The following is a 21,002-nucleotide window of genomic DNA, read 5'->3' as shown; positions in this document are numbered from 1 at the left end:
AGTGTAATGTCCAGACGTTCTCTTCTTTTTCCATATACAGTATATGTAAGTTACCGTTTTCTTTTTCTGTAACTCAATAATCCTGGAAGAATGTGGTGCCATAGCCCAATGATTACTGATCAGAGGCATTGTATTTAAAGAATTTTGAATGTGTGCAAATAAGGATGTATGTTTGTGGGTGGGTGTGTATTCATACAGTACTGATCTGTGCAAATAGACATATTTGTATACATACACGTGAGTACATAAAAAACACAAAAAACATATTCAGATATTGTTAAGGATCTTACTTAAATACCAAAGAAAGAAAATTCAGAGTTTAAAACCTTTTTCTACTGGCATAATTTTGTCCAAATACAGGCTCACTTATGCACATGCTTAACTTTATATAGGTGCACAGTCCTATTGAAGTTAATGGTCTACTCCTGTGCATCAAGTTATGCATATGTGTAAGTGTTTGCAGTGTTGGGCCATATTCATGACTGTCTAGTTGTGCCTGCAAATCAGAGAATTGAGGCCAACATTTCCAAAATCCACTATTTTTAGGTGCTTTGGTTTTTGGGTACCTAACTTCAGAAGGCTTGAGCTTTATTTTCAGAGGCATTGAGTACCTGAACCTCCCACTGACTATGACTAAAGTTTTGGGTGGTCAACACCTTGAACTGGTTCCTGGTTTTTCAAACTGAGCTGTCCAAAATCAAGGTACCCCAAATTAATAGTCACTTTTGAAAATCTGGGCCTGCATTTGTATCTCCAAAACTGTGCCTCAAAAATGGAAGCCAGGATCAAAATCAGTCCATTAGAGTTAAAACTAAAACTGCCATTTACTCGTTCCATGCTATGCCTAAATATTGCAGAACCAATGCTATGTAAGATCACACTGTCTTTTGACACCCTACAATGCATAGGCATAATGGGATGTACTATAGAAAGATAGTTTTAGCTAGATTTCTGAGATGTCTTGCTTTAGCATAGTTAAATTGACACTGTATGCTTCAGAAACTTGGCCTATTCTTTATTGCATCAATTTGTAAGTCTACGTAATATTTTGTGGTTTGTGTTTTTGTCCAGAGACAAAATGCTATTATTTGTATTTAAGTCTATGCCAGAGAACCTAGAGTAACAAACCAGAGTGTTTGTACTCTAGAGAAAACAAAATGTTGGCAAGCAGTAACATATCAGTTTTGAATTTCCAACGATTAGCAGAAGCAAGTTAATTAAAAAAAATACTCTACTGAAAAATACTTTGACAATATCATTTTAAATCAGAATCTTAGGAACCAGTTCTGCTTGTAGATCCATGCAGTAACTAACATCAATGAGTGAAATTTTTGGACAGAAATGAATTTTACTCACTGATTTCAATCCCTTGTTTCTATTTGAAGGCAACATTTATTTTTTTTACGTTTAACAATTAGCATTAAAAATGCTCCAGGCCTCTTAAGCAAATAAATAAGCATATGAGAGCTGACAATAGCTACTGTCATCTTTCACATAGAATTATAGAATCGTAGGATGGGAAGTATAAGTACATATCAATGTGCTACCTCTTTAGGGACCGTGATGGTCTATTTTATAAATATGTGTTCACCCAATTTTAAAAATGTTTTATTTTTTGCTGAATGGACAGTTATAATGTATTTTGTAAATTTGTATTGAAAAGAACTATGATATCCTGGACTCTTACTGCTTCTTGGGACCTGTTTCAGTTAGCACCCAATTCTATAAGCTTCCCTCTCCTGCCATGCATGGGACTGCCAGTGGAGTTGATCAGAGTTTTCCATAGAGAGGGCTTGCAGGATCGAGCCCTTAGTTATGTAAATATTTGTATTTAATGTTTAAAATGCATATTATTTACCTGATTTACTGAAAAGTTTTTTTATGTTTTACTGCATCACTTTGTAGTTAGTCACTGTTTTTTTGAAAAGGTGGCTTTTTGATACAGGGCTGGTGTTAAAATACTTGTAATAATTACTAGTGTCACGGAAGGCCAATGTTTGGACTTGAGGAGCCTGATCTTCCCTGTCACGTATATAGCAGCAGTCATGCCAATGGGGAGCTTCTGTCATGATATACTAAGCTGGTTTTTACACCTTGCAACATTACCTTAATAAATGGCAATACTGTGTCACAACAGCACAGGGCAGTGCTGTCATGTACTGATTCAACGTCAACCCCCCCCAAAGCCCTGAGTCTGCACTGGGATCTGCTACTGCAGAACTCCGCACCCACACAGAATTTGCATCAGTGAATCCTGATGCAGGATTGGGATTGTAATCATTGCAATATCATGACACAGCATGAGGTGACCCGCAGCAGACAATTTGAAGGGGAAGGATGGTGGCATTTCCCTGCTTTGGATAGAGTTCATCGCTCTCATTTTGACTACACTGACCTAGCCATGGATGAAGACTCTTATCACCAGTTCATTCAGATATTTCTGATGAGCCAATACATGCATGGTCTTTCAAAGGTACCACAGTCCATCATAGTGAATGTACCTTCCCAGGGAAAGATGCGCCTTTATAAAGGCCGCATTACCCTACATGCTCCTCCTCCACACAAATTACTCTCTTTGAACACTGGACGTTGCAACATGGTTATTTGGGGGCAGAAGGGGCACACAACTTTGGAGCCCACAAATTCTTCAGCTGCTGCTGCCTTTAAATGATGAGTTACAATGTTAGAGAGATAGGTTAAAATTTATGTCTCTCTGTGTTTTTATAGATTATATATAATAACATTACTAAAGAAAATTGTCCATCCATCCAGAAAGATATGTCTCCGTACTGCGGATTCTAATAGCACCCTATAGGGCTGCATGAAAAATTAAATTTTTAAACCTCTTATTTACTTTTCAGTAGTCATGCTCTTTGTTTCTTTTTGTCTTTCAGATAGCTTGGATAATGAAAAGTAGACTACCATTTTTCACTTTTGTATGCGATCAGTCTGCTTTTCTATCTGATTTCAGTGTCAGGATCTCATGCACAAGTGTGACGGGGTACAATTTAGATGCAGATGCAACATGGCAGTGTAAACTTATTGAAAAGAAAAATCTGTTTCAATTGGAAATATATATAAATCACAGAAACATTTCTATTGGCCTTTCAGTTGATAAACGCTGGTTTTTAACTAAACGTATATTCTGGGCTAAATTTGGGCTGGCTGGTGTCCCTTTAATATGTTTATATGGACTTTCCTATATTGAGAAATGTTGTACTGGGATGAGCAGTAGCTGTTCAAATCTCAATATCTTGGCTATGTTAAAGAAATGGGTGGTTGTTAGTTTTATTTTTAAACTATCACACAGGCCTCATCTATGTTATGGACCTACACAAGCTTACTTTAAGAAGGTTTCCTGAGCTACAGCACAGGAGCATACAAAAATGGGAAGTGTTTATCTTTTAGACTTCTGTAAAGGCCAAACAGCTCTTTCAACAAGTTGCATTACAATAAAAAGTTAGTTTCCAGACTAATATCTTGGTCAGTGCCAGACCAAGACAAATTTTAAAGGCCACGCTATAATTCCGTGACCAGATCATTGTTAAATATAGCAGTGCTTCTATCACACACATTTATAGGGGTACACACACACATACCCTTAACAGAAAGAGGGGGGGAAGAAGAGAGAGATCTAGACTGCAGTTTGTGATTCAATTCAGAGCTGTGGCCAAAATACCAAAAACCAGTAAATCCCTTTTTCTGATAAATTTGGCATTCTGATTTGTCCTGGGAGAAGTGAAAAGTTTTGGCCTTGATCCTACATTCTTCACACACTCAGTGACTTCTGTAGGGCTTGCAGGATCTCATCATACAGGTGACCTACTCTCCAAAGAGTAAAACAGCACGATGTCTGCTGATCCCTGGAAGATGTTGTTACTCTTGATAGCGCCACCACCGCAGTAACAACACAAGCCAAAAGTGGTAATTTATGGAGCAGTGCTTCTAGGGATGAAGTCAGAGAAAACTGCCTGTGGCTACCTGTCCTCAGGTGAAGTATTGTGGGCACAATGGTAGTCAGACAGATCAGGAAGTCTAGCCAATATTTGGTCCATCTCTAGTATAGATATGTTTCACACACATTTATGTGTACTCTGTGTGATACCTCTTCGATTTTGCTAGTCTTACACAAGTAGGATACTTTCAAACATAACTACTTCAGTGGCTTTTATGGCATTGTTTTAAAACAGTGATGTGGCATTCATTGTCATGTGTGTCCCTTCAGGTGAAAGAAGAAATTTCTCTCAACTAAATTGTAGAGCTGTGGTACTGGAGCCAAGATTTGTAAAGGAATTTAGCTGCCTTAAAATGCAAATAGATATCTAGTGGGCTTTTCTAAAGCATGTAAGCACCTAACTTGCTTAGGTAGGTTTGAAATCCCCACTAGTGTCTATCTACATCTTTAGGCACCTAAATACATTTGACACACTGGCCTTGGGAATCCTCCTCAGCAAATAGCTTGGGCAAATGCTTATGCTTTTCTCTGTAAGACTTAATATAGTTTGGTGGGCTGTACTATTATTGACTTATCCCTGATTTACATTGTTTGGTCAGGTCATGAAATGGATGCAGTACAGTAAAATAAGCAGTTCATTGGTCCATGGAAGCCCTCTTTACCCTTTGCTGAAATGGCCATAGCAGGAAGTGAATTGCCAGATAATACCATAGTCTTGCATTTATACAGCACCTTTCATCCAGAAGGATTGCTAGTTGCGACACAATCTGTTCCACAAACAGGTCATTTCATACACAGCTGAAATGTAGTCAGAGTGGATTGCAACACAGCATCACTTTAACCTCACCCCGCAATACTACGCAACAGATTAGGGTAAGGAACAAGGAAGAATACCGTACTGAGCTGAAGTTGTAGTTAAGTAGGCAGAATATGATATCCTGGTCAAATGTCAGCTCAGGTAACTGGGGTTAACAAAAAATGCCATGCAATCTGTAATGATCACATGTTGATGACCTCACTAGTGCATTTCTTCAGAAAGATGGAGCTTTGGCAGCACTGTATTCTTTTAAGTCTTGGGTTGTTGATGTTCAGGATTTCATAGATAACTAAAACAACCTTATCTGGACTTTCTTTGAATGGACAGAACATGTCTCAAAGGGAAACATAACTAAAGGATATTGCGAATTGTAATACAATACACTTTTTATTAAAGCTGTGTGAAATCTTAGAAGAGCCTAACTGCTAAGCAAGCTTACATTTTAATAAAAGTTTAAGGGAGATCTAATTAGTTTCTTACTGTAACTTCAAAAAATATTTGCTTCTAGTCTGGTGCTGCATAAAGAGAGTCCAGGAAGAATTTTAGTCTGTTATTCTATTGCATATGTGTATGTATTCAATATAAGCATTTTATTAAAATAGTAAGTGACAGATTCTTTGAGGGATAAGCAACAGGGAAGGGGAGGTCAGAAGGCAGATTTAGTAAGTGTGTGAGTAATTTCTTTCTTGGTCAGTACCATATTATATTGTGAGAGCCTCAGAAAAGACCAGCATCTGGTCCATTCAGTTTTACCCATCTGTGAACTATGTTGGTAATCTGCAGGGAGTGTAACTTGTACAAAACGTAGTAGATTATGGTTTTTCTTATCTTTAGTAGGGAGACATAACCCACTGAGACTACAGGGTCCAGTTTGCAATGAACCATATAGCTGTGTAGTACACAGGCCCATGTTTCCCTGTAACAGGAGACAGTAGAACCCTGTGGGCTGCATTTGGCTTTCATGTCACACTTTTACTATGAAGAGGCTGTATCTAGAAGCTCTTGGCACAAATTAGAAATACATTAAGAATTAGTACTGGGAGTCTTACAGGCAGGCAGGTGGACAGGCAGTGAAGGTCTGAAAAGCCCTAGTGGTGAAGAGCAGCACTTAACCTTGTCAAGACGGAGACCAAGGCTAAGAGCAGTGCAGTAGAAATCAGGTACCTCTTAAAAAAACAATACTATAGTATTCTAGTAGAGGATTTTCAGAGCCACCCAAGCAAGCCCATAAGATATCGTGTTTGGGACCATTACTGAAGAATACCATATTTCTTTGTAGACAAAACCAGGTGGCAGTGACCTGAGGTGACTGCACCTTTTGCCCTCCTAGTCAAATGGAACGTGTACTAGAATGTTGATAGTGAGCATGGGAAAGAGGCACTGGGAATGAAGCAGAGTCACCAGAACAGAAGAATAGACAATTCCCATGCCAGTTCTTGGGTGCCTTAAGAACCCCATATTAGTCAAAAAGGTATAAAAATATAAATGAAGCTCAGGCTAACTGCAGCAGCTACAACCATGGGTGTGGTGCAGTTAGCAGTCCATTCCACAAGTCGTAGCCCAGGCCAGGTCTTATAAAGAGCCTGGACCTGATTCTCCTCTCATTTACACCAGTGTAGATCAGTGGTATCTTCCTGGAAATCACCAGCTTTATGGCAGTGTCGTGAGAGAATCTGCTTCCTGTCAGATGACACTCGTCAGCACAGGACATGTTACTAATTCTGGGAGTTGGGGAGAACTGATTTAATCTCACTGTGTCCAGCTAGCTAACTAAAGCTATCTCTGGATTTGTTAGTGTCTCCTCCTGTCTCTTCTCTACCCTGTGGTATACAAGGCTACAGTACTCTGCATCTTGGTGAAAGGTTAGCAAGTTCCTCAGCCTGTAGATGTTTGATACTCTCATGCTGCTGTACATTTTTAACCCATTCACATATACTTGAGCATCCTTGATGCAGATCACGTTCTTCACCCTTAAAGTATCGTCCATTATAAAAACACAAATATCCTTGTACATCACTCTGGTTTGCACTGAAATTCAGTGAGATTTGGCCATCTGACTACCTTACGTTCTTTCGTAAATCTCTGACTTCAGCTCTAAATATATGGCAGTTAGAAAAGGAGGAAAAGTAGGTATAGGAATGCCTCTTGTAGGTATAGGAATCGGCACCCTGCCCGAATTGTAAGGTGATTACTTGGGAGAACTATGTTTTGCAGCCATACAAACGACATTTCTCTGTAGGGGAAAAATAATGTAGGTATTTTTGTTGTGTATTGCGAGCTGGTGGCCAGTATGAGAATAGCTATTTACTGTTAGAAGCTCTAAGGCGGTACTGAGCATACTCCAGAGGGTTGTGGAGGTGTGTGAGGAAGTTTTTCAAAGATGGATGCTGCTTTGCTGTCTATGTGAACCTGTACCAGAACGAAAGACCTCCTTTCTTCAGTTCTAATTTGCTTTGGGTCTCCAAACACTATTTTGGCACTGAGGATAAACTGAAAACAACAACCAGCAAGTTCTATGTGAATAAGTGAAAACCTTGTTTTTAATTGCAAAGAAAAATGGCCACATATGAAAAAATTGAAGAGCAGGAAGAATGGATTCAGTACCAGAAGAGCCCAGTGCCCTTTGGTGAGCTTGTTAAAGTTGTCATGCATCATAACTCCATGCCATCACAGATTGTGCAGTTTTATATTTAACAGTTTCTCCCAACAACCTGGAATGTCCGTGGCAGTTTTGGTAGCAGAACTGCATCATTTATCAGAGCACTGTGATTTTTGGAACTATATTAAATGCCACGTTGCAGGATAGACTTATCTGTGGTACCGGTGATGAAAGAATTCAGAGACATCTGTCGGCAAAGTGCACCTTAGATTTTAAAAAACACCTCTGGAAATAGCACAAGGCATGGAAGTAGATGCACAGCAGACTTTGGATTTACAGGGACGCACTAACCAGCACGTAGATAGCCTAAGAGTCATGGGCACCCATGCACAGATTGCCCAGCATTCTACACCTAGCAAATGAATCTTTAAGCACACAGAGATATCTCCTTAAGAACACACAATATTGCTTTAGATGTGGGGAGAAACAGAATGCCAGGTTTGCCGGAAGCAGGTCATCTTGCAAAAGTGTGCTGTAAAAAAATGGACATGTGGAAGGGAAAATGTGGGTCACAAGAAAGAGCCAGAAGCTGAGGACTTAGCTATTCCATGTTTAATGTTACCAGCAAAACCCAAAGGGAAAAGCCACCACGAAAGGATGTTACAATTAATGGACAAAGACCAACCATGGAGATTGATACAGGAGCTTCTTTCTCTGTAATCAATGAGGTTACTTATCACCAATTGTGGCCAAGGGACAATACACAACAGCTGGGACTGGCAGAGAGGTTAAACCTATTAAAACTTAACTGGGCAGACATCAATCATGTTCATACATTAAGCATAGAAGCACTTCTTGAAACACACTCGGAGCTGTTCAGTGAAGGTCTTGGTACTTGGAAAGGAGTCACTGGCAGAACTTACATGGGTCCAGATGATAAACCATGTTTCTTTAATCCAAGGCCAGTTTCTTATGCCATGTGCCCTAAGGTAGACCAAGAAGTGGATTGATTACAAGCAGCTGGTATTGTTATTGAGCCTGTCCAATTATCAGACTGGGCTGCTCCTTTTGTTCCAGGAGTGAAATCGGATATTGGAATGAAGTCTGCAAGGTCAGCTGTGAGGCCAAGTTAGCTACATATCTGCTCCCCAGGATAGAAGACATATATACCACCTTATCTGGGGGAAAAACTTTCACAAAAATCGATTTAAGTAATGTGTACCTCCAGATCCCTCTGGACAACAGATCTAACCCCTGTGTAATGATCAATACTCCTAAAGGCTTGTTTCATTACAACTGCCTCCCATTTCTAGCGTCAGCAGCTTTGGGTATTTTTCAAAGGGCAATGGACAATTTATTTCAAGCCATGCCACATATCTACGTATACCCTGATAATATTTTGATTACAGGGGATCTGAATCAGAACATTTACAAAACTTTAACTGGTTCTGAAAAAATTGGCTGACACAGGTACACGTCTTCTCTTGAGTGTATTTTTCAGGCTGCTGAAGTTATTTACGTGGGACACAAAATTACGGCAACTAGCTTACTTGCAGTAGAGGAGGAGGTATGGGCCATTACTGAGGCAACATCACCAAAGTCTGTGAATTGAAATCCTTTCTAGGCCTGCTAAACTATTCTAGTAAATTTTTATCCAGTCTGGCATCTGTATTGGCTCCATTACACAAACTGTTACAGAAAAGAATAAAATCCTCCTCAAAAACAAAAATTAGCTTTTGCAGAAGCAAAGAAATTGCTAAAGTTATCAAATCTTTTAGTTCATTCAGAAAGAACTAGTACTGTCATGTGATGCCTAATCAAATGGGGTGGGAGCGGTACTAGCCCACTGAATGACAGATGTATCTGAGCAGTCCATCAGTTAGGCATAAAGGTCACTAGCTCCAACAGAAAAAAATTATTCCCAATTAGAACAAGAAGTGCTAGCCATGGTTTTTGGGATAAAGAAGTTCCACTCTTACCTGTGTGTCAGGCATTTTGTTATACATTCAGACCATAAACCACTGAAAGGTCTGTTTGGTGGGCACACCTGTACCTTCTGTGGCATTTGCCAGAATTCAGATATGGGCTCTTCTCTTATCAGCTCATGATTACAAGTTTGATTATGAACCTGGAAAAGCACTGGATAATGCAGATGCTCTGAGATGACTTTCTTTACAAGATAACCCACTCAAAGCACCCCAGCCTGCAGAAACCATCTGCCTTATTGAACTACTGTCCACTTCCCTAATTGACGCAGCACAGCTAAAAAGAGAGCGACTCATTATTGTCTCAAGTGCAGAGAATGGTTACAAATGGCTGATAATCAATCTCATTATTCCTGAAAAGAGTCTTTGTATCCAGGATGGGTGCTTATTATTAGGGTCCCTTGTGATCGTAACTCTAGTAAATAGACTGGTGGTGCTAAAGTCACTACATGAAGTGCATCCTGGCATGTTACACATGAAGAGGCTTGTGTGCAGTAATGTGTAGTGACTGGGAAAGGACCAGGCTATTGAGGGTGTGGTTTGCCAAGCCAGCTGCCATTCTCCACTGAAAGTTCCCTTGCAACCATGGGAGTGGCCTCAGCGACCCTGGATGAGGCTTCATGTAGACTCTGCCGGTCCATTTATGGGGAAAATTTGTTTTTAACAACTGATCTTCATTAAAAATGGAGTGAGGCACACGTAATGCCCTTGTCTATAGCTGAGGCTACAATTGATAAACTTTGACTTACCTTTTCCATTTTTGGAGTGCCTAAGCCAGTGGTGAGTGACAGTGGTACCCAGTTCACTGGTGTTGGATTTCAGGAATTTATTTGAACAAATCAGCATTGAACGCATTAAAACTGCACGATGCCACACTTCTCCAAATGGCCCAGTAGAGTGGGCAGTGCAAACCGTAAAAGAGGGAATGAAGAAGATGGCATATGGTAACACAGAAGCCAAGGTGGCCAGGCTTCTGTTCCAGTATCACGTGACACCACGAGCCACAACAGGAAAATCACCTGCAAAACCTCTTAATGGGAAGGAAACTAAGAACTCATCTGGAGTCTCAGACCCTGATGAAGCGGCTACAGTGAAGGAAAGGCAGGCAGCTCAAAAGTTATAGTACGATGTAAAAGCATCACCAAGCACATGCGGTGTAAGTAGTGTACCTAATGCTCTTAATTTTTGCAATGACCCTTGCTGGTTAGCAGGTTGCATCATAGCACGTGTGGGACCACTTTCTTGGGTGACTCAGTTACCAAATGTGAGGCACATTCATAGATATCACAAACAGATTCATCTGCAGTACCATGAGGAGTTACCTATAGAGCGGTGGTTCTTAACCTTTACTGCAGCCTGAACCCCTTGGGTTCTCAAAATATGTTCTTATCAAAAATCAAAATATGTTCTCGCACCCCTTATCAAAATCATTGAAGTAGGTCAGTTCTTTAAACCTAGATATATTCTTTGTTTGTTTATTACAGTAATTGTTAAAAAATGTATAATGTTAATAAATACATAGGTTTGATTAAACAAAGTAGTTGTACATAAGAATGGCCATACTGTGTCAGATCAAAGGTCCATCCAGCCCAGTATCCTGTCTACCGACCGTGGCCAATGCCAGGTGCCCCAGAAGGAGTGAACCTAACAGGTAATGATCTAGTGATCTCTCTCCTGCCATCCTTCTCCACCCTCTGACAAACAGAGGCTACGGACACCATTCCTTATCCATCCTGGCTAATAGACATTAATGGACTTAACCGCCATGGATTTATCCAGTTCTCTTTTAAAGCCTGTTATAGTCCTAGCCTTCACAACCTCCTCAGGCAAGGAGTTCCACAGGTTGACTGTGCACTGAGTGAAGAAGAACTTCCTTTTGTTTTAAACCTGCTACCCATTAATTTCATTTGGTGGCCCCTAGTTCTTATATTATGGGAACAAGTAAATAACTTTTCCTTATTCACTTTCTCCACACCACTCATGATTTTATATACCTCTATCATATCCCCCCTTAGTCTCCTCTTTTCCAAGCTGAAAAGTCCTAGCCTCTTTAATCTCTCCTCATATGGGACCCATTCCAAACCCCTAATCATTTTAGTTGCCCTTTTCTGTGCTTATGTGCCTGTGCTTAACTTGTGTTTTTGATGATTTACCTTCGAAAAAAATCTGGCATGTCTCGCACCCCCAGAAAGGGCACCTCACACCCCCAGGGGTGCGTGCACCCCAGGTTAAGAACCACTGCTATAGAGGATTCTTATTCAGATGTTGAGATACCAGGTATTACAGAGTCATTAAACTATCCAACTGCTACATCCAGAAATAGTGAGACTGGTGAGGACCCCGTACCAACAACTACAGAGGACTTGAAGTTAAACCTGCAGAGATGATTGTATTATTAGAAAACCTTTCTGCACCTGCTAAGGATCAAGAACCACAGGTCTTTCCACTGCACCATTCCAGAAGATCTCCCAAACCTAGAAACAGACTGGACTGGTAATAGTAAGACAATTATACTACAGGGCAGAATAATCCCTTGTAATTGCTTGAGGATTAGGATAGTCTATCTCAGCCTTTTATTTAGGATGTTTTGTTTTGTTGTTGTAAGTTTATTATTAGTAATAATTTAAAGGGGGAAGAGTGTAATGTTGTAGGTATTTTTGTTATGCTTATTGTCACCTGGTGGCAAGTGTGAGAATAGCTATTAACTGTTAAAAGCACTAATGCTGTATTGAGCATGCTCCAGTGGGGTGGGGTGGATGCGTGAGGAAATGTTTCAAGTTGGAGGCTACTTAGCTGTCTACGTGAACCTGTACCAGAATAAAATGTGTCTTTTTTAGGTGTAATCTGTTCTGGGTCTCCACACACTACAGGAAAATGGTCAGTCTCTGGCATGATCTGAAGTAATTAACCAGGATTAAGGTTGTCAGAACAGCACCAAACTGAGGCTAGGGTAAGCTTCAGTTATGACACATGCCTTTTGTAAAGATGACAAATTTTACTTGTTTGGCTTAGAGCAGGGTAACCTGAGTGTTTCAGGGCATATTTAGTTGAGCTGAAGTTATTCAAGTTTCTGGAATATGGCTTTCTGACTGAATTAAAGTCAGTCAGACTGGATTTGTGTTTGGTACAGATTGAGACTGAAAATATCCACGGCCTTCATAGTCATGCCAAGTTAAGTAGGCCACTGATGCTGGCTCAGAAGCTATTCAGGGGTTGTTGTCAGTCTGGAGAAAGAAAGAAACCTCCTGCCAAACTCCAGTGTTGTGGCTGTACCATTCCTCCTGGTTAGCGAATACCCTATCTTCTGTCATAGGAGTTGCTGCCAGCCCTAGTGCTCTCTCTCATATAAAATGGGGGAAAATACCAGATCCTGGACGAGACTCCAGCTGATTGGACTTAAAAAAAACAAACCTTGGAAATTGGTGGGGGCAAGTGGATGAAGGGCAGGACAGATTTCACCCGTCTTCCTCCCTGCCAATGATCTACTGCTGGATTGGGAGGATCTGCACCTTTGTTTTTAGACCCTTGCTATGAAAGTGGCCCCTTGTAACAAACAGTGGTCCCCTTTCCTGCTCTCTCTGTCTGACTTTTGAAATGGAGCAAATGTGAGTTCAAGAAGGAATTTCATGGGCCAACATCTGCAAAGGCTATTTTCATCCTGATTGGGTCTGAAGTGTTTTAGATGCTGCATGGCTTAAAAGCTAGAGATGGGCCTGACCTACAGAATTTGGTTAGGGATTTGGATTAAAAGATGCACTCCACCCACATTTGGAGGTGTTTGGATTTGGTGTTCTGGTTCAGTAATATTATAGGGTTGAGGTCCAAGATATGAAATTTGGATCTGGACCCAAACATCCCAAAAGTTTATTGGTTTCAAATACAGTGTTCATGTGCTGACGCATCTCTGTTTAAAATCAATTATTTAAATATCCCCTTTAAACTTGATTAGCATGGAAACATAACTGCAGAACATTATTTGGTACATATTTATTTTAATTAAAAGATTTATTTCAAAGTGACTGCTGCTTGTTCCCTAGGGGAGACAACAGGTTTAGAGTCCTTTTAGACCACCCCTGATCATCCCTTTGAGTTTAGACTGTTAGAATTGTATTTAAACTAACCTCTGCAGGTTTCTGGTAAGCTAACTGATGAAGGAACAATGTGTCTATGTTCTACTTTAATATATCTGTCATAAAATTATATGTTTAAATGTTAAGCATTAGTCTGTGGTAATGTTTTCCTATTGGGATAGGTTGTTGTGCATTTGTGATGGATGGGAATGACCTGTAAATAATAATAATATACACAGATTTGCATATATGAGACTGATCTATTATAGATATGGATATTAATGGGGGCGTGCATTTGGTTTACAAGAGCTACTGTACTGAATATGGCTCACACTTGAAATATTTTACTAGGAATAGCACATTTTGATGCGGCTATTTATAAGTATGTTCTTGTGCAACAAGGACAGATTTTAATGACTGCTTTATTTCCTACCTAATGGTATTAGGCAAATAAACAAATATACATATTTTTCTACGGACAAATAAGCTATTCCCCAATGATCGCTGCATGAATGTCTTGAAATAGATGTTAACTATGTAATTTATAATGGGAATGTTGATTCTGAGTCTTGATGTTGTTTGTTACAATGAGGTACTGTATACTATAAAATGCAGTCTATGTCTCTTGTAGCTAAACTGCAACTTTCCTGTTTTCTAATGTACAGACTATTCTATTTGTACAAAGCTGAGGTATAACATACTGAGTTCTATTTCATGCCATTTTTATTTATTTCTTCTATCTTAAGTAAACAGCATGGGAGACATTTATATTTTTAAAACAGTTTTAGAACTGACACTGTAATACTTGTAGATATTTTCATGTAAAGTAGCTCAATTGTTTTAAGGCTTAGTTATGTTGGGGTGGACCATACTAGAGAATGAGCAATTTATTTTTTTTTTAATTTGAAGAGAAACCCCAAAATGGTAGCTTTGTGCCTTTTGGGAGGCATCATGGGTGATGACATTGTCCAGCGTGCCAAGGCCTTAGTCCGGCAAAGCATTAAGCATGTGCTTAAATGCAAGCACGCAAGCAGTCCCATTGACTTACCTGGTTTATTTTAAGTATCCTGATTTGTTTGTTTTTTTTCTTGTATTTAAAGGCTTGTGTGTTATTTCCTCCACCCTCCCCCAACCTGTGCCCAATAAATAAAATCTGCCCTATGTGAAACCAGTGACAAATTTATTTCATATAAATTTCCCAACTTTGATCAGAATATGCATAAAGCTGAAGAGGATTCAGATCACTTTCTTATACCAAACACAACACACACTACTCTCTCCAGTGGCATTTTAAGTTGTTTCCCCCCAGTCCACTGCAACTGGTACGCCTGGGGTAATTCGGCACCAAAACACTAAAAATTCTGTGCACAGTATTTTAAAATTATGCATATTTTATTTGTCAAAATAACACAATATAATCACGCCAGTTTTAATTATTTTGGTATATCAAAATACCTGTCAACAAGTCAATCTGTAACAATACAGACAGCAAAAAACTCAGGAAATGTTTTTTAAATTCTTTACTAGGCATATTAATAGATAACTTTGAGTAATAATTCATTTAAACTACAACCCAGAAACATATTTCCCCCACCCCTCAGGAGTAGTGCAAAGGCTTGGGGGAGTCAAGGGTAATGGAGGAGCTGAGGGACAGGAATTGCTGGGAAGGACCCTGAGAGTGAACCTGGAGGGTTGTGGGTGGTAGAAGTATGGAACAAGGTTTGGTTTTTTTTGGTGGGGGGAGGGATTCTAAGGGAGTTGGGGAGCCTCCCATATGCAGATCGTGGCTGACCCTAGCCTCTCCCAAGTAGTCAGGCACATCTGTCCCTGCATCTCCACTCAGCCACCCCCTTCCCCTGTCCCCATATATCCCTATACCCCCACTCAGCCACCCCTCCTCCCCCTAACCCCATGTGTCCCTGCACCCCCTCCCACTGTCCCCATGCACTCCCTGTCCCCATGCAGCGCATACACCCCTTCCCCTCTGTCCCCATGTGTGCCTGCACCCCCACTCAGCCACCCTCACCCTGTCCCCACATGGCCCTTTACCACCACCCCTAGTGTCCCTACACCTTCACTTCCATTCAGGCCCTTGTCCCTGTCTGTCCCTGCCAATGGCCCTTCTGAACCCCAGTCTGTAACCCCCCCATCAGCCCCATGTACCCCGCTTTGTTTGCCTCCCCCCCATCCTGTGCCTCCTCACCTGGCCCCATAGGCAGGATGCTGTGAGGCATGCAACCTCTCCTCCCTATGGCTGCTACAGTGGAACTGGCTGCCCTCTTTTCTGGTGCTACAACAGCCCCTGGCGGGCAAAAGGTGTAACTGCAGTGCCATTTCAGCAGAATGTATTTTCTGCAGAGAAAAAAAATCTGCGGGGGACATGAATTCTGTGCATGTGCAGTGACACAGAATTCCTCTAAGAGTAAACTGTCGACATCTGATTTATGTGTCATTATTCAGATTAAGTGTATGGATTAACAAAGGAAAAGAGAGGGTGAAAAATAACAGAAAAAGATGCTTTGTCACCCAGGGGCTCCTACTCAAACATACTTTTTCACATGAATTCTCCTTTGAGCATCAATTACGCACCGATCACTAGACCAGTGTTTCCCAAATTGTATTGGTTCAGTGATCACCTGCTTAGAAAAAATGCAGATTGAAGTGCTACATGCACATTTTCTGTACATTTATTATAGGCCTTAGTCAGGTGTACTTATTTCCAGATTGTAGTAAAACAACTGCCTAAAATAATCAATTAGGCCAGCCTTCGTAAACAGCACAGGGATTTAGACAGTGGATCACAGGAGATACACAGTGAAGCAGCCATTATTATTAGCCCTTTGGGTTACTTATGACATATTTGTTTCATGTAGTATAAGTGACTTTGTGATATAGTGTGATTGGGTCTGACTGAACTATGTTCATGGGCTTGCCTTTTTAACTTGCCTAAGTAGCTCGAAGTTCCTGCTAATTCAGATCTGGGTTATGCTTGAACAAGGCTCGTTCTGCTTCCCTTTGACAAAATTTAAATTGAGAAAAATACAGAACATTGTGAGTAGCTCTTGGAGAAAACAAACCAACCCTCCCACCCCAGTGCATTAATGAGAATGGGAGACGTGTGCGACAGCAGTCAAAAAAGCTAACAGAATACGGGTAATAATTAGGAAAGGGCTAGATAATAAGACAGAAAATATAATGTCACACTCACTATATAAATCCATGGTATGCCCACATCTTGAATACTGCGTGCAGCTCTGCTAGCCCCATCTAAAAAAGAGCTATTGGAATTGGAAAAGTTACAGAAAAGGGCAACAAAACAGCTTCCATATGAGGAGGGATTAATAAGACTGGGACTTTTCAGCTTGGAAAAGAGATGACTAATGTGGGGATATGATAGAGGTCTATATGACTGGTGTGGAGAAAGTAAATAAGGAAGTGTTATTTACTCCTTCTTATAACACAAGAACTAGGGGCCACCATATGAAATTAATAGGCAGCAGGTTTAAAACAAACAAAAGGAAATATTTCTTCACACAACGCACCGTCAACCTGTGGAATGCCTTGCCAGAGGATGATGTGAAGGCCAAGACTATAACAGCGTTAAAAAAGAATTAGATAATAGGTCCATTAATGGTAAATAGTCAGGATGGGCCTCTAATCTTTGCTTGCTAGAAGATGGGAATGGATCACTTGAGGATTACCTGTTCTGTTCATTCCCTCTGAAGCATGTGGCATTGGTTTCTGACAGAAGACAGGATATTGGGCTAGATGGACCATTGGTCTAGGACTGCCAGGCCTCTGGTTTTTGATTGGAACATGCAGTCAAAAAGGGATCCTGATGGCTCCGGTCAGCACTGCTGACTGGGCCATTAAATTTCCAGTCGGTGGCACGGCGAGGCTAAGGCAGGCTTCCTGCCTACCCTGGCTTCGTGCAGCTCCTTGAAGTGGCTGGCTTTTCTCTCCAGCTCCTAGGCAGAGGCATGGCCAGTCGGGCTCTGTGCACTGCCCCCGTCCTGAGCACCAGCTCCACAGCTCCCATTGGCTGGGAACCGCTGCCAATGAGAGCTGTGGGGGGGGCGGCACGAAAAGCTTCCTGCTTGTGCCTCCACTTAGGAGCTGGAGGGAAATGCCAGCTACTTCCAAGAGCTGGCTGAGGTAAGCACCGCCCGGAGCCCACACCCCAAACCCCCATCTGCACCCTCTACTCCCGTCCCAGCCCTGAGCCTCCTCTCACACCCAAACTCCCTCCCAGAGCCTGCACCTGCTCCTGCATGCCGAACCCACACCCCTAGCTGGAGCCCTCACCCACCCCACCCCGCTCTAGCCTGGAGTTCCCCCCACCCCTGTACCATTCATTTCTGGCCCCAGCCTAGAGCCTGCACACCCAGTCCAGAGCCTGTATTCCCGCTCACACATTATCCCCCTGCCCCAGGCCAGCACCCTCGCCCACACGCCAAACCTCTCATTTCTGTCACCACCCCAAAGCCCTCACTCCTTCCCGCACCCCTAACCCCCTGCTCAGCCCGGTAAAAATGAATGAGGGTGGGGGGATGGAGTGAGTGGGGGTGGGGCCTTGGGAAGGGGCGGGGCAGGGCAAAAGGGGTTTCATTTTCTGCAATTGGAAAGTTGGCAACCCTACATTGGTCTGACTCAGTATTGCCATTCTTAGATTCTTAGATGTGAGCAAAAGGAGAGTGGGGGTCTTGTAGGTGTGTGTAACGGCAGGGCCGGCCTTAGGGGTGAGCCACCCGGGCAACCACCTGGGGTGTAATGGTCTGGGGAGATGGTGCCATGTGGCAGCATAGACATGCACACTGCTGGTGTAGTCATCTGGCATTGGCCGCTGTCGGAAGACAGGATACTGGGCTAGATGGCCCTTTGGTCTGACCCAGGGGTTCTCAAACGTCATTGCACCGCGACCCTCTTCTGACAACAAATATTACTACATGACCCCAGAAGAGGGGAACCGAAGCCTGAGCTGGCCCAAGCCCCGCTGCCCCGGGCCAGGGGTGGGGAACCAAAGGCAAAGCCTGAGCCTCACTGCCCCAGGTGTGTGGTGGGCAAAGCTGAAGCCCAAGGGCTTCAGCCCCCGGCGGGGGTGGGGCCTGTAACCTGAGTCCCCCAATATTCCTCTGTGCCCCCCAGGGGCAGGGCCATCCATACTCAGCATACGCGGCTGCGTAGGGCACCTGAAAATTTGTGGCACCTCCTGAGTTTTAGTGTCCACCCTGCGGCCTCTTCCTAGCCCTGTTCTAATCTGACCCTGCCTGCAGGCTCCCACCACAACTGGCTGCTGCAACCTGGTGAGTCTTCCTCTGGAGGGCATCTAGTACTTAAAAGTGAAAAAGCCTGCCAGACCTATCAGCACAACACTGAAACTGTTAAAGAGCCAGTCAAGTGCTAATGAAGCCACCTTAATGGGCACTTAGCAACCCCCAGGTATATACTGTCAATTTCTGAATTTACTGACAAAAACAGTTGTGCATGACTGTAATATTTACTCAGAACATGTTAGTCTACAGGACCTGAGTTTAAAATGTGCTTTAAAAATATTTCATTAGTGTGTTGCTGAAGATTCTAAATATCACATCTCTTAAAAAAAAATCCTTGCATGGATTTTTTAGATGCAAATCTGAGTAGTCATCGTTAGTCTTAAATGCTTGGATCATCAGACATAGTTTTTTAAAATAAATCCTTCAAAAGACCACCCTTTTCTAAAATAGACACGCGAGCCCAAGCTGCAGTCGGGCATGGGGCACTAGTTTAATAATACTGCATAGGGCCCCAAGGACGGCCCTGCCCCGGGGGCTCTGTGTGGGTGGGGGGAGCAAGGTGCAAGAACCAGTGCTCTGTGCACCCAGGTCACGTTCCCCACCTGTGCTGTGAGGCAAGCATTAGGAGCTGCTGCACTGCCCTTATGCAGTCCAGGTGGGGAACGTGACCTGGGTGCAGGTAGCCCTGACATGGCTCCTCATCCCTCACTCCACAGCCCTGCAGGAGGAGTAGCTTTTGCGATGAAGCAAGCAGCAATGCCAGGTGCTCCATGCATCCGGGTCAGTTCCCCCACTGGGACAGGAGGGTAGCGGTTGGGGCAAGGATTTGGGGCACAGGAGGGGAGTGCAGGGGTTGAGGTGCAGGAGGGGGCAAGGGTTAGGGCAAAAGGGAGTTAGGGGTGCAGGATGGGGGGATGCAGGGATTGGGGCAAAGGGGGCATACTGCAGGGGTCAGGGCTGGGGGGGTGGGGGGGAGGAGGACCAGAACCTGGAAAGCCCACAGGAGCCTGGGGCAGTTGGGAGGCCAGGAGCAATGATGGCCAGGGCTGTGCCCGTGGGGGCTGGGATACCAAAATACAAGTTCAGCCAGGGCGACTCTAAGGCTAGCCTTGTGTAAAGGCCGAGGGCTCAGCAGGGCGAGGTGGAGGTGAGGCCTTTAGCTGGGTGGCTGTCAGCTTCAAAGTCATCTTGTGCCTCAGCAGCTCCACTTCTCTCTGAGGCAGGGCCCACAGTCACCCGCAAAGCTGGAGGAACTGTACAAGGTCACCCTTTGCTGGGGAGAGGCTCAAATTGCAGCCAGCTGCTGCTCAAGAGCCAGGTGGCAGGCTCTCCTGCAGCCTGTAGCCAGACTTTTAGCCACTGAACTCGACTGTCCTGTCAACTTATCCAGGCACCTGCTGCCCCTGGCAGCAATGTCTGCAGGACAGGACGGATGTAGGGGGGCGCCGGAGCTGCAGCAGGTGGCGGTTGTCATTTGGTCCCTGGGCTCCTTGGGGCTCGAGGCTACGCAACAGCTCGGAACTGGTCATCGTATGCATGGGCGGCAGGTATCTCAGGTCCAGGCCAGGGGAGGCTAAGCCTCCCCAGTCAGCAGGGCATGGACCCGCCCACCCTCCTCCTGCTTCCTGCTCTTCCCGCATGACCCCAGCCCGGGCTGCTCCTCTTCCCCAAAGTGGGCTGGGGCCTGGGTTAGGGCGGGCTGGCCAGTGACTTGGGGCAGTCGGGTCAGTGCTCAAGCTGCCTGGCGCTGGGGCCACCCAGCGCTCTGGGGCTGGGGGGGATGGGGGCGCTCAGGAGGGCTGGCTGGGGCAGCCTGGGGTGGGTTGGTTCGGGTGGGCTCCTCCAGCTGCGGTGGGGAGCTCAGGGCTCTGGCAGGGAAGGAGTGGGAGAGGGGGGGTGGGGCCGCAGGCAGAAGAGGCGGGGCTGGGGGCTAGCCTTCCCCAATGGGTGGTTCATGAGCTGCCCACCGTCTTATGCATGTGTCTTTCTTGGGTGAGGGTTGCGCCTATGGCATGATCTGGAACTTCACTTCAGTACTTTGAACCGTGCCACTCAGTTCAAGCTAAAGGCTAGGAGAAGAAGAGAGCCAGGCACCTGTGTGCCGCCTCTGAGAGTACAGCAAGCATCTGCATAGCCATGGCCCAGGGCTATATACTACTACCATGCCGCCTTGCTTGGTGAGCGTTATTTACCGTAAGGGCTCACATCGGACAGGAAGTATTTTGCGTCCTGGCTCTCTGTGACAACTGTTTGCTAGAAACTGACCCCCCGCCCCTCCCCCAAGAGATTTTTGACATGCCCCT

The 21,002-nt window shown here is 43.7% G+C and overlaps 1 protein-coding gene across 1 annotated transcript in view; it reads left to right on the top strand.

Annotated features, from left to right (window-relative positions):
• Positions 1-21,002, top strand: part of DOK7 (docking protein 7) — a 160,207-nt gene that overhangs the window by 104,976 nt on the left and 34,229 nt on the right. The gene's annotated exons all lie outside the window — the stretch shown is intronic.

The sequence above is a fragment of the Natator depressus genome, chromosome 4 (assembly GCF_965152275.1).
Source record: "Natator depressus isolate rNatDep1 chromosome 4, rNatDep2.hap1, whole genome shotgun sequence".
In the NCBI taxonomy this organism is placed as follows: domain Eukaryota; kingdom Metazoa; phylum Chordata; order Testudines; family Cheloniidae; genus Natator; species Natator depressus.
The sequence above is the reverse complement of the archived record's forward strand: the minus strand, read 5'-3'. Positions and strand labels throughout refer to the sequence as shown.